Genomic DNA, 12,524 nt, shown 5'->3' on the forward strand with positions numbered 1-12,524 from the left:
GAGTGCATATACACCGCACATCCACTACATATCTAGGGTCTGGTGATATCACCGTCCGCTAAGATTCTGGTAGAGGAGTCCAGCACCAGGGAGGCCCATTCTAATGGAGACAATGTCCTCCGCCCATTTCCAGGACATTGAGGGGCCACTCAAAGGAAAGGGCAGTCGAGCCGGAGCCGCAGACGGTTGTCTCCATCCTGTACTACATATCAGATTTTAGGTCTCGTCCATCAGGCAATGTAAAATGTAGAATTTATCAGTATTATCAGTATATAAGCTATTAGGGTTTCTGTGCTACATTATGGGGGTGTGTAATGCACTTTATTAAGGGGCATAGAACATAAAGGACGGACTGCTGAGCTATGGTGATTAGGGGGCCTGTACTACACAAAGGGGAGAGGGATGTGCTACAGTAAGGGACGGGGGGGGGAGGGGGATATATTAGATGAAAGATATTTTGCTGCATTATGGGGGAGGTTACTTTGCTATAATAAGGGGGCGCTGTGCTAACTATGGCAGTGCTTGTGCTAAATGTGACTAAATGAGGGACAAACTAATGTAGTTTATGGAATAATATATTGGGGCGTCAGTGTATTATAGGAATATGTGGGGGGCATTATCGTTTAATGAGGTAAATATTATTATGTGTTGCCTGATTGGATTGTCATTGATTATTCCTGTTGTTGGTTAGGCTGTGGGGAGGGGAGGGGGATTTGGCTGAGGCTGCTTTCATCAAAATTTGTGCATATATCCTGTAGTGTATGTCAGGATGTAACACTGTGCTGCATTATTACCTATGTGCCGCTAAAAAATGTAAAAAAATAGTTTCTAAATAAAAAAAACTGTGGACACATCTGATTAAATAAATGACCATGTTACTGACACGTTGCTGTACATATAGTTCGCCCCTGAGTGCATATACACCGCACATCCACTACATATCTAGGGTCTGGTGATATCACCGTCCGCTAAGATTCTGGTAGAGGAGTCCAGCACCAGGGAGGCCCATTCTAATGGAGACAATGTCCTCCGCCCATTTCCAGGACATTGAGGGGCCACTCAAAGAAAAGGGCAGTCGAGCCGGAGCCGCAGACGGTTGTCTCCATCCTGTACTACATATCAGAGTTTAGGTCTCGTCCATCAGCCAATGTAAAATGTATAATTTACCTAAATGTTTAAAAAACTTTGGATGCATCCAACCACTGTGACACCTATGTTTCCAGCCTTAGGGCATCGCCACCAGGTGGACATGTCATCACTTTGTGAAACTTTGGTACATTATGGGGAAGTGCTGTGCTACATTATGGGGAAGTGCTGTTATATGTTTGGGGGGATGTGCTGTGCTACATTATGGGGAAGTGCTGTTATATGTTTGGGGGGATGTGCTGTGTTATATTATGGGGAAGTGCTGTTATATGTTTGTGGGATGTGCTGTGCTACATTATGGGGAAGTGCTGTTATATGTTTGGGGGTGTGTGCTGTGTTACAATATCGGGGTAACTGCACTACATTAATGGGGGTTTCTTTGCTATATTATTGGGAAGATGATGTTTTCATTTAGCTTTGTAGTTGCTCTGGTACATGGAGGGGATTGTTGTGGTGTAATAAGTGGGGGGGGGGCGGCTACATTAAAGTTGCGCTGTGATAGCTGTGTTAATAAAATTTACAAAAAAACTGTGGACACATCCGATAAAAAATTTACCATGTTACTGACACGTTGTTGTACTTATAGTTCGCCCCTGAGTGCATATACACCGCACATCCACTACATGTCTAGGGTCTGGTGATATCACCGTCCGCTAAGATTCTGGTAGAGGAGTCCAGCACCAGGGAGGCCCATTCTAATGGAGACAATGTCCTCCGCCCATTTCCAGGACATTGAGGGGCCACTCAAAGAAAAGGGCAGTCGAGCCGGAGCTGCAGACGGTTGTCTCCATCCTGTACTACATATCAGATTTTAGGTCTCGTCCATCATCCAATGTAAAATGTATAATTTATCTAAATGTTTAAAAACTTCGGATGTATCCGCACACTGTGACACCTATGTATCGCCCCTTAGGGCATCGCCATCAGGTGGACATGTCATCACTTTGTGAAACTTGGTACATTAAGTGTGAGGTGCTGTGTTAGATTAAGGAGGGAGATGCTGTGCTACATTATGGGGAAGCGCTGTGTTACATTATGGGGAGGTGTTGTGTTACATTATGGGGAAGTGCTGTGCTACATTATGGGGATGTGCTGTGTTACAATACCCGGGTTACTGTACTACATTAATGGGGGTTTTCTATATTATTGGGAAGATGATGTTTTCCTTTAGCTTTGTAGTTGCTCTGGTACATGGAGGGGATTGTTGTGGTGTAATAAGTGGGGGGCGGCCACATTAAAGTTGCGCTGTGATAACTGTTTAATAAAATTTTTTAAAAACTGTGGACACATCCGATTAAAAAACTGACCATGTTACTGACACGTTGCTGTACATATAGTTCGCCCCTGAGTGCATATACACCGCACATCCACTACATATCTAGGGTCTGGTGATATCACCGTCCGCTAAGATTCTGGTAGAGGAGTCCAGCACCAGGGAGGCCCATTCTAATGGAGACAATGTCCTCCGCCCATTTCCAGGACATTGAGGGGCCACTCAAAGGAAAGGGCAGTCGAGCCGGAGCCGCAGACGGTTGTCTCCATCCTGTACTACATATCAGATTTTTGGTCTCGTCCGTCATCCAATGTAAAATTCATGATTTATCCGAGTTATTAGGGTTTCTGTGCTAGATTATGGGGGACTGCTGAGCTATGGTGAGGATGGGGCCTGTGCTACACAAAGGGGAGAGGGATGTGCTACACTAAAGGGGAGGTTACTTTGCATATTAAGGGGGAGGTTCTGTGCTACATTAAGAGTGGGTGTGCTATATTAGGGGAAGTTACTTTGCTGCATTACGGGGGAGGTTAGTTTGCTATATTAAGGAGGGAGTGCGGTGCTACATTATGGAGATGTATTATGCTACATTATTGGGATTGGGATGTATTGTGCTACATTAAGGGATTGCTGTGCTTGGCAGTGCTTGTGTTAAATGTTACTGAGGGAGAAACTAATGTAGTTTATGCAATAACATATTGAGGCATCAGTGTATTATGTGAATATGTGGGGGACATTATTGTTTTAAAGAGGTAAATATTATTATGAGTTGCCCGATTGTCATTGATTATATCTTTTGTTGGTTAGCAGTCGGTAGGAGGGGGGAGAAAATTTGTTTTCATCAAAAGTTGCGCATATAACATGTACTGTATGTCATGATGTAGTATTGTACTTCGTTATTGTCTATGTGCCACCACATAGACCACATTGTAGCCAATGTAAAATTGGGCGAGGGAAGTTATAGCAGTTACATTAAGGAGTGAGTGCTCCTAGACATTAGGTGAGGGTGCTGCTACATTAAGGGGGTGCTGTGCTGGCCATGGCACTGATCCTGTTAAATGTGAAAAAAATGAGGGGGAAACTACTTTAGTTAGTGCTATAATATCTAAGGCATTACTAAAGCGGCAGATCTTTGCTATGGGATAAATATTACTAAAGGGCACATTGTAGGAAATTGTTGTCCACATAATAATATACTGTTAATAATTGTGTTATTTTTAGGGACACAGTGTGGAGATGTGCTTAAAATGCCAAGTAAGAAGAACAGAACAGAGCAGGCTAGCTTCTCTCAGGGGAGAAGGGAACAGCTGCATCCTAACGTGAGCAGTAAGGGAAGTTTGTTCCTACCTGATTGCAGCCCTGGTGTGTTATATATTTATGATGCTATATATTTATGTGTGGTTATTTACCGTGTTATATATTTGCGTGTTTGATTAATTCATTGCAGGTACATATTTCTATGTGCTAAACATTCATTTCAGGTACATACTTATAAATGCAATGTATTAGCTGCAGGTATATATTTTAGGTGTGCTATATTTATGGCTAGTAGGCCATAGCTGAAAGGCTTGAATGAGCCCTGATTCTGCTGCTTTCTTTCTGTGATTCTACATGGGTGATGAGGGTACAGTTTTGCATGTCTGGCTAGGGCACCAAAATGCCTGCACCTGACCCTGTGTTGTGGCACCTACATCTTGCCCCAGGACATCAGGTAGACATGACACTACCTTGTGAAACTATCGCACACTAGGCTGTTTATTCTTACTTTGTTTCATTTTTCTTTTATTCAGTTCTTAAAATGTGTCATTTGTCAGCAGATCCAGATACTAATACAAACAGCGATACTATGTGCTGCCATATTGTTATTAGTCTTCAGCCTGTGCCTTTTCTCTATAATTTTAGTTTCTCCCATTTTTTTTCAAGGAGCAATTTTTTGGAAAGATAACACCTTCACCTTTTTTTAATGGGAACAAGGAGACTCATTTTAGCAACCCCCCAGTCCCCACAGAGCATAGTACATACACAGCAAATTAGTTCTTGTATTAAAAATAGCTTTTACAGAATAAAAGATTGTTATATTGTACCTATCAATTCCATGTGAGCTGTGACTAGGCACCTGTCCACTGGGCTTGGCTATAGAGGATTGCCCCCCCCCCCCCCCCCCATCCTCGGGAAACCATTCCTCCATGTGTACTTTTCAAATAAAAAAAAAAACTCCCAGGTTCTGCCCCTTGTTCTATCCCCCCTGAGGATGTCACCTGTAGGTGTTCTGCCTGACGTCTGCAAGTCTCGCTGACCATGTCCGGCATTCTCACTCCTGCACAGTCAACATCCATCTGAATGTGTGCCTGGACATGTGCAGATGAAGCGGACCCAGCCGCCCAGTCTCCACATTTATCTGTGCATGCGTCACTGTACTCTTCTGTTTCATAGGCATCGTGGCTGGTACTCTACTCGCTACGGAGTTTGCGTTCCTCCTCGCGCCTCAGTGTCTAGCAGCCAGAAGCGTAGAGTGGCGCAAACACGGATGAAAACTTTGCTATGTAAGAATGTTGTTAAATAAAACATTGCACATGTACCAAATCGTAATCTACAGAACCACCACTATAGAGCTATTCTCAGATGTTAGTGCTAAGAGCTGCGCCACCTCCATCCTCAATATATCTGAAGGCCAACTCATCTCGCTCTCTCCCTTCCTTCCAGACATCACACCATCATATTGTGAACGTTGATGTGAGGTGAAAATGGACAAAGGGGAGGAATCTGTTGGGAAGAGAATTTAAATCACAGTGAAGACTATCGGCGCCTTTATGTGATGAGTTGGGTTTCATCTCATATTGAGGGAGGAAGTGGCAGCAGCTGATAACACCCAGAGGACAGGGCATGATGTGAGTGAGGTAATCTCTAAAAATACTCATGCAATTTGTTGTCATCGTCGTGAAGTCTTTGCATCGCATAAAATTCTAAAGATCTTGCTCAGGCTTGCAGGTCTTCAGTGATGCATGGAGTCTAGAAGGTCATGTGCAGGTCTTCAGTGATGCATGGAGTCTAGAAGGTTCAGCAAAGAAGAAAGAAAAGTAAATGTACATATAGGACAAAAACGTTACTATTGATGAAAGATAATACATTTAATGAAGCATTTAAAACACTTAAAACAGCCATGACAGGCTGAACAGCAAATATATAATCCACTCCCAAGCTACATTAAATTCAATTCTACAGTAGCCAATGTAACCCAGTAGCTCCAAAGTGCAGGTATACATGAATAATCAGTGTGAACACTATAAACACATTTTCTATTTAGGAGCCTAAGTATTCCTACAATCAGACATATGGTCCATATACATTGTAATATTATAACGCCAAGTGTAGGGTTACATTACCAGTTGAATGTAGATAGCAGCCTGGGAGGGAGAGCAGGTCTTCAGTGATGAGGGGAGTCTAGAAGGTCATGTGCAGGTCTTCAGTGATGAGGGGAGTCTAGAAGGTCACGTGCAGGTCTTCAGTGATGAGGGGAGTCTAGAAGGTCACGTGCAGGTCTTCAGTGATGAGGGGAGTCTAGACGGTCACGTGCAGGTCTTCAGTGATGAGGGGAGTCTAGAAGGTCACGTGCAGGTCTTCAGTGATGTGGGGAGTCTAGAAGGTCATGTGTAGGTCTTCAGTGATGTGGGGAGTCTAGAAGGTCACGTGCAGGTCTTCAGTGATGTGGGGAGTCTAGAAGGTCAGGCGTAGTAATATATTTGGTTTCTTAACGCGGGAGGCGAGGATTCAGGAAACTCTCCATTCACACTTTGTAGAAGATTGTAGGACATTACAAGTGATCTGTGAAGGAATGATATAGAATAACCTGAGACACATCACAGTTTCCAGCTGAATATAACAAGTAACTGGTTTGTTAGAATGTTATTACATGAGCAGCACCGGCCATTTACACTCACAACTTCCTACTAATCGCTGGAAAGCAACGAAACATCCAACCTGAGACTGTTTAACTTACACCAAACCCCCCATAGACCCTTATGGATTGTGTATCCCCAATCTCCCTACATAGGTGCTGTCCAGGGTCCCCTGGAGGCAGGGGCGGACTGGCCATAGACTTTACCGGGAGACTTCCCGGTGGGCCGGTGTCCTGAGCAGCTGATAGGGCCGGTCCCTTCCTCCGCTTGGCCCCTCCTCCTCTCCCTCACTACATGTGTCGAGCTGTCGGGCACATCACTTCCTATGTACAGGCTCCTGCACTGCCCTCCCTCCCTGATGCATCCATATGATAAATTAACCTTATGATATGGATGCACAGCAGGGGTGGCAGTGCAGGAGCCTGTTCTCCCCTGCAGATGTCAGCCCTAGCGCTGGGCTCCTCACAGGCCCAGCCCTGCACATTACACAGGAGACCACGCCCCCACAGCACAGCACAGCCCGGGCCTGGCAGCATGGAGGAAGAGGTGAGTGCTGGAGGGGTGGAAGTGGGGATGGTGCCTGCTGTATGTGTGTGTGTGGGGGAGATGGGGCTGGTGCATGCTGTGTATGTGTATGGGAGATGGGGCTGGTGCATGCTGTGTATGTGTATGGGAGATGGTGCTGGTGCATGCTGTGTATGTGTATGGGAGATGGGGCTGGTGCATGCTGTGTATGTGTATGGGAGATGGTGCTGGTGCATGCTGTGTCTGTGTATGGGAGATGGGGCTGGTGCATGCTGTGTATGTGTATGGGAGATGGCGCTGGTGCATGCTGTGTATGTGTATGGGAGATGGTGCATGCTGTGTATGTGTATGGGAGATGGTGCTGGTGCATGCTGTGTGTGTGTATATGGGAGATGGTGCTGGTGCATGCTGTGTATGTGTATGGGAGATGGGGCTGGCGCATGCTGTGTATGTGTATGGGAGATGGGGCTGGCGCATGCTGTGTATGTGTATGGGAGATGGGGCTGGCGCATGCTGTGTATGTGTATGGGAGATGGGGCTGGCGCATGCTGTGTATGTGTATGGGAGATGGGGCTGGTGCATGCTGTGTGTGTGTATATGGGAGATGGGGCTGGTGCATGCTGTGTATGTGTATGGGAGATGGCGCTGGTGCATGCTGTGTATGTGTATGGGAGATGGGGCTGGCGCATGCTGTGTATGTGTATGGGAGATGGCGCTGGTGCATGCTGTGTATGTGTATGGGAGATGGTGCTGGTGCCTGCTGTATGTGTGTGTGTGTGTGTGTGGGGAGATGGTGCTGGTGCCTGCTGTGTATGTGTATGGGAGATGGCGCTGGTGCATGCTGTGTATGTGTATGGGAGATGGTGCTGGTGCCTGCTGTGTGTGGGGGGGGGGGGGAGATGGTGCTGGTGCCTGCTGTGTGTGTGTGTGGGGGGGGGGGAGATGGGGCTGGTGCCTGCTGTATGTGTGTGTGTGTGTGGGGAGATGGTGCTGGTGCATGCTGTGTATGTGTATGGGAGATGGCGCTGGTGCATGCTGTGTATGTGTATGGGAGATGGTGCTGGTGCCTGCTGTGTGTGTGGGGGGGGGGGGGGAGATGGTGCTGGTGCCTGCTGTGTGTGTGTGTGTGTGTGTGTGTGGGGAGATGGTGCTGGTGCCTGCTGTGTGTGTGTGGGGGGAGATGGGGCTGGTGCCTGCTGTGTGTGTGTGTGTGTGTGTGTGTGGGGAGATGGTGCTGGTGCCTGCTGTGTGTGTGTGGGGGGAGATGGGGCTGGTGCCTGCTGTATGTGTGTGTGTGTGGGGAGATGGTGCTGGTGCCTGCTGTGTGTGGGGGGGGGGGAGATGGGGCTGGTGCCTGCTGTATGTGTGTGTGTGTGGGGAGATGGTGCTGGTGCCTGCTGTGTGTGTGTGTGGGGAGATGGTGCTGGTGCCTGCTGTGTGTGTGTGTGTGTGTGTGTGTGTGGGGAGATGGCGCTGGTGCCTGCTGCGTGTGTGTGTGTGTGTGGGGAGATGGTGCTGGTGCCTGCTGTGTGTGTGTGTGTGTGTGGGGAGATGGTGCTGGTGCCTGCTGTGTGTGTGTGTGTGTGGGGAGATGGTGCTGGTGCCTGCTGTATGTGTGTGGGGAGATGGTGCTGGTGCCTGCTGTGTGTGGGGGGGGGGGGGGGATGGGGCTGGTGCCTGCTGTATGTGTGTGTGTGTGTGTGTGGGGAGATGGGGCTGGTGCCTGCTGTATGTGTGTGTGTGTGTGGGGAGATGGTGCTGGTGCCTGCTGTATGTGTGTGTGTGGGGGGGGGGGGGGGGAGATGGGGCTGGTGCCTGCTGTATGTATGTGTGTGTGTGTGGGGAGATGGGGCTGGTGCCTGCTGTGTGTGTGTGTGTGTGTGGGGAGATGGTGCTGGTGCCTGCTGTGTGTGTGTGTGTGTGTGTGTGGGGAGATGGTGCTGGTGCCTGCTGTGTGTGTGTGTGTGTGTGTGTGTGTGTGTGTGTGTGTGTGTGTGTGTGTGTGTGTGTGTGTGGGGGAGATGGTGCTGGTGCCTGCTGTGTGTGTGGGGGGGGAGGGATCACATGTTGCATGTTGGCCTGGGTTTTTATTGTGTTTGAAACGCAGTAATGTAATTAGGCAAATCACCTCTCAGCTGTTGTAATGCGTTTCAAACACAATGAAAACCCAGGCCAACACGCAACGTGTGAACGCGTCCTTAGCATTTTGATTCCGTTTTGTAACTGAATCAAAACGCATCGTGGCGGGCCACGGCTGATCGCATATGCGTTTCTATGCAAACGTATGTGATTGGCAATCAGCGCATATTGTGTAAATGCGGGACACCGGATGCTCATTGTGATGCATGCATTTACGTACAAACACATATGCGATCCACCCCAGTGCGTGTGGCATCACCCTTATTGTCACTTATGGTTAGTTGACTCCGCCTACTTGTGATGGCCACGCCTAAAGTAAATTGGCCCTGCCTATATCATGGGGCCGCTTTTAATCTTTTTCCAGGGCCACTTTAAATTCCCAGTCCGCCCCTGCCTGGAGGTAAGTCTGAAGTTCTGCCGGTGCTGCTTTAATATGGAATTCCTTCCGATTTTTCCCCAAGAAATCAAATTGGGCAGGAGGGGAGGGAGAAGCTTTAAAGCAATTTATGGGCACAAGAGTTTAGGTACAGATATCCTCGCTGTCCCCTACAACTGCAGGCTATGCTACCAGGACCACAGAGCAGAGATATCCTGACACACAGGGTCAGTATAGAAATACACTCACAGCTTCACATAGTGTTACACTGATCACTACCCCAGACTCCACAATTGCTCCACATTGTTACATATTTTAGTAGCACCTAATCTAAGAGGGAAGGTATTATACAAATACAAGAAGATCCTATCTCAGGTCGGGCACTGGGCACAGCATACAATAAAACAGATGTGTCTATAGGGCTCATTTACTTACTATGTTACCTGAATTACTGCAATCTGCAGTGTGTGAATAGCGTCTGAGTGATGATGGGGTTGGATACTTATGGGATGTAACTTTATGTCAAGGATACATCGTCAGATTGTATTGTTTACCGTTGTGGGAGGGGCTTAGCTGTCATTAACAACTCTACCCAATAGAGTAAAGGGGGGAGATTTATCAGAAATGTCTAAAGTAAAACTGTTCCAGTTGCCCATGGAAACTAATCAGAGCTCAGCTTTCATTTTTTAAACCGCTGTGGGAAAATGAAAGCTGAGCTCTAATTGCTCTTAGACACTTCTGATAAATCTCCCCCAAGGTCTTTGTTGCCCATAGCAACCAATCACAAAGCAGCTCTTATTTTCAAGTTTTAAAAATGTCCCATTGAACCTTTTGTACAAGGCAGCAGGACTATATTCATACCCAAACCAGCCCCTTGGGCAGCAGCAAAGTGCCCTTACCCACCCCACTTGCAGTGACAACATGTGTGCATACCCACCCATATCTTGCATTTTGCAATGTGTCCCTACAAACTGATCCCTATTAGCACAGTATCACCTTTGGCAATGGGAGTGCGTTCTTCCCCTTCCTCCCCCATTGTCCTATCCCCCATATGTCCTAGCACTGACCCGGCACTATTATCCCTCCCTCTAATGGCCTCCTCAGGGGAAAATATTCCTGACCTCTAAGTCTGAAGTATTTGTCCTCTTTAGCTGATGTCTTCTCCGTCCTATTCTGGTCTTTTCTGGCTCCTCTAGACGTCTTTAGGTCTTCGGGTCCTCGAGTCTTCAGGTCTCAACACCTGCACAATGTATGGCCGCACAATCTTGGTCTAAGTAGGCTTTGGTGGGGTGAATGTGGCTGTACAATCTTGCTCTTGATTGGTTGGTGTGGGGTAAACATGGCTGCACTCTCTTGCTCACAGCTGTTTGGTTCCTGGTGGCTGTGACATCATCATCAAGACAATTCCATTGGGCATGGCTGTATAACGGCGCTCCTGATTGGTCAGTTTAATGTGTGGGGCTGTATAATCTTGCTTTTGATTGGTCGGTTTCAAGTAGGCGGGGCTTGAACATCTTGTCCTTTATTGGTCATGGGAGCCATGATATCTTGCTGCTGTCTTTCATTGCTTATTGACTATAGAGGGGAAATGGCCGCTGTGTTATTTTGCTGTGAAGCTTTTCAGTGAAGCAGTTACCTCTCAACAGCATCAAAAGAAAGACATTTATCAAAAGTGACTGATACCAAAACAGTTCTAGTTGCCCATGACAACCAATCAGAGCTCAGCTCTCAGTTCATAAACTGCTGTGGGAAAATGAAAGCTGAGCTCTGATTGGTTTCTATGAGCAACCAGAACAGTTTTGCACTTAGACACGTTTAATGGTTGTAGTCAGTTTTCTTATCCTGGAGGCTGCTTGTACATTATGTCCCATCTTGTACTGACAGATTATAGCAGTTCCCCCGCCCTCCATGCCCAGTGACATATCCAACCTATCTATACAATACACAGGAGTATCAGGAAGGATCTATCAGGGATTGTGGGCCTGTTCCCCCCTCATGTCACCTCCGCACCAACATGTTACTAATAATCAGTAAGTTTGTGTGGTGGCTTATTTTTTGTTTTCTACTTGGGCCAATCTATTAAAAATAATAATGTGTAGCGCCAATTATTTGCCAGCGTGCGGCCTCCCTGGCATTAGTAGTGTAAACCCTTCCCATCACTGCCAAATGAGAGTCTCATAAATTGTGCATTTCCTGGTCTCAGCAAATCCTGTGGAACTACAAGTCCCAGATTGTAGCAGCGACACCAATGCATGCTGGGACTTCTAGTTCCTCTGGAACTTCTGCTGGTTACGGTTTGTTTGATGCGGTTGAATTGCGAATTGACGTCATTTTAAGTTTTATGTGTTAAGAAAATAGAAAATAGTGTTTTTTTTTCTTCAGCAAAACACATATTGCTACCAAGTGAACAAAAGAGCTTAGGCTAGACACAAATATGTTTTCTTTAGGACAGATGCGCTTGAAATGTATTTCAAAACGCAATTCAAGCGCATCTTGTGGACACGACCTTGTTCACACTGTGGCCCAGATGCACTAAAAAGAAGGTCTTTGTAGCCGCCACATGGATCTTTTCAGTGTTTGCGCCATAACTGTGTTGCGGCTGCACTTTGTCCAACACTGCAGAAGGCTCTGCACCTGACGGGGTGTGGTGGTGCTTAGACGGCACTTGCCTCAGGGCGCGTTCAGACGTTCCGCTATCGTCGCGTTCATAACGCGACGCTAGCGCACAGTGGGCGCGGCTAGGGCCGATCGCATATGCGTTTCCCGGGAAACGCATGTGATTAATAACCCAATCGCATGCGTTTCAGCGATCTCCCCAAACTCCGCCCCCTGTGCGCTAGCGTCGCGTTATGAACGAGGCGCTAGCGGAACATGTGAACGCGCCCTCACACTTATTGTAGCACCACTTAATTTGGGCTTATGTGTTAGTTTATTGATTATAAAATATGTGCTTGGATATATTGGTGCTAATAACACTACAATTATATTTAAAAATCTACAGATTAGTGGGGTGCACCTGATTATTTGTATGCAGTCACCGATTAAGGACAAATGTAGATTCCGACTTAGCACTATGAATAGGACTAACCGCCAGCAGGGGTCACTAAGGAAACATTGGGGGTCATTTACTAAGGGCCCGATTTGCGTTACCCGAATATTTCCTATTTGC

General features: G+C 47.0%; 1 long non-coding RNA gene across 1 annotated transcript; it reads right to left on the bottom strand.

Annotated features, from left to right (window-relative positions):
- Positions 1–5,010: 5,010 nt before the first annotated feature.
- On the bottom strand, positions 5,011–10,974 carry LOC140076768 (uncharacterized). The gene is made up of 3 exons (XR_011849650.1): positions 10,477–10,974; positions 5,803–6,241; positions 5,011–5,467 (listed from the first exon to the last, which is right to left on the bottom strand). It is a non-coding gene; the product is annotated as an uncharacterized lncRNA (long non-coding RNA).
- Positions 10,975–12,524: the final 1,550 nt, after the last annotated feature.

This window comes from Engystomops pustulosus, chromosome 9 (genome assembly GCF_040894005.1).
Source record: "Engystomops pustulosus chromosome 9, aEngPut4.maternal, whole genome shotgun sequence".
Taxonomy (NCBI): Eukaryota; Metazoa; Chordata; class Amphibia; order Anura; family Leptodactylidae; genus Engystomops; species Engystomops pustulosus.